This window comes from Zeus faber (genome assembly GCF_960531495.2).
Source record: "Zeus faber genome assembly, chromosome: 1".
NCBI lineage: Eukaryota > Metazoa > Chordata > Actinopteri > Zeiformes > Zeidae > Zeus > Zeus faber.
In genome coordinates this window covers 26183800-26186092 of record NC_137193.1, presented here as the reverse complement: position 1 = coordinate 26186092, position 2293 = coordinate 26183800, and positions in this window count along the sequence as shown.

Below are 2293 nucleotides of genomic sequence, written 5' to 3'. Positions count from 1 at the left end.
CCTATCCCGCTAGTCACTTCATCGGTCTGACCTGTAGGCGGAAGGAGAGGATGCTGGACAGTTATTATCAACAGTCAAGCGGGAATTTCTCAATACCTTGGTTTGCGGCCATAATTATGTTAACGGCTTAAACAAGCTGAATTATCATTTGTGACTCATGTCCTTTGTAAGCCTTCCCATATATATATATGGTTGGGAAGCTCGCTAATGTGACATCAAGTGGCGCCACACTATAGATGAAACGACCTCATTGTAATTAGATAGATTAGTAGATAGATGGATAGATAGATAGATAGAGAGATAGATAGATATGTCAGTAATCCCCAGGGGTAAATTGCAGTGTTACAGAAGCTCACAAAATAATAGGCAATAATAATAATTAAGTAATAAAATACTTGGCCGGTAACAAACCCAAAGATTAACTAAAATTCAAAATCGCAATATACAATACAATGAAAAAAAATACTTAAAGCAGAGAGAAATGGTAATATACAATATACCTATAAATAACTACAACATTTGAGAATTTGGCAATATACAATAAACCTCTGTATTCACACTCAAAAACAGGGAATTGTGCAAGTTTGCATATATATTTATATATATATATCTATACATATATATGCATACATATGTATACATATATATATATATACATACACTGCACACACACACGATGTCTACCAGAGTTAGGTGTTTAGATGTGTGAGGTGTTTCTCTGACTTGTTTGAAAGGTTTAATCAACTACAATTTCCACATCAGTTAAAACCAGTGAAGTTCAGAGAAAGGAAAACAAACTTAGTGACGCAACGTCGTTAGCTGTCATCAGCTTAGGAGCAGGCCGTGACACATCACTAGCTAGGGCTAACGTTAGCCACCTGGATGATAAACAAGACAATGGCGGACGTGAATATTTTCGAGAACTGAGTAACAGCCCGTTGCGGTTTTACTTCATAAACGCACATTTGCAGTATGACAGCGAGAGACCAGGACAGGCCGCTGATTTTCGCCTTCGTACCCGTTGTTGTCAGCGATGCACCGCCGCTGATGCGTCTCTTCCTGAAAGCACGCGTGATGGCGATGTCACTTCCGGGATACGGACCGGAAGCTGCGCAGCATCCTTACTGAGGACGAGGTACCAGAAAGAGAGTGAACTAAAAAAAACAGAAGAAATACAAATGAAATGCAACAACAGACGAGCCCAAAATAACATTTATTTACACGTCTCCATGGATATAAGTGGACATAAAAGTTCATTTTTATTTGATTTTTTTTTTCATCTCATTCTTGATTTGCACTGCTTTGCCGCTGCAATTCCTGATCAATATAATCTTATCTTATCTTATCTTATCTTATCTTATCTTATCTTGTCTTATCTTGTCTTATCTTATCTTATCTTGTCTTATCTTATCTTATCTTATCTTATCTTATCTTATATTAACCTAAGCTTTTTGAAGACTCAAAGACTAAACTGTAAGGCCATGCTCGTTCAAGCTTAAGTTCATTAGCATTCCAGTCACACAGACATATACAAGGTCTAAAGACAGGATTTTCTTTATTATTAAATCATACTACTAATAATATGACGACTACTACTACTACTACTACTAGTACTACTACTACTACTACTACTTCTACTTCTACTACTACTATTACTGCTGCTACTACTACAACTAACAATAATATTAATAATAATAATAATAATAACAATAATAACAATAATAATAATAATAATAATAATAATAATAGTAATAATAGTAATAATAATAATAATAATAATAATAATAATAATAAAGGTTATTAGTCAAAGTTATTAATAATAGTTAGTAATAATAATAATAATAATAATAATAATAATAATAATAATAATAATAGTAATAATAAAGGTTATTAGTAAAAGTTATTAGTAATAGTTAATAATAATAATAATAATTATTATTATTATTATTATTATTATTATTATTATTATTATTCTATAATTATTAGTGGAACGTTATCGTGCCATTAACACGATCACCTCTTCACAACGACAAAAAAAGAGATTATTTTTTTATTGCATTCCACTTTTTTCCACCGATTTTTTCCCCCTCATCATTCAAACCAGATGCATATGACATAATTCGTATATCAACGGCTTTCAAACCTCCAACCAGCTCGTCCGCGTCGCTGCTGAGCGATCGCCGCGAAGGACCGCGGCCACGGGGAGGGGGGGGGGGGGGGGGGGGGGGCTTTTAAGGAGCCGTGCACAGGAAGTCCCGCCTTTACCTCGCTCCTATTGGCTGGCGAGGTCCAC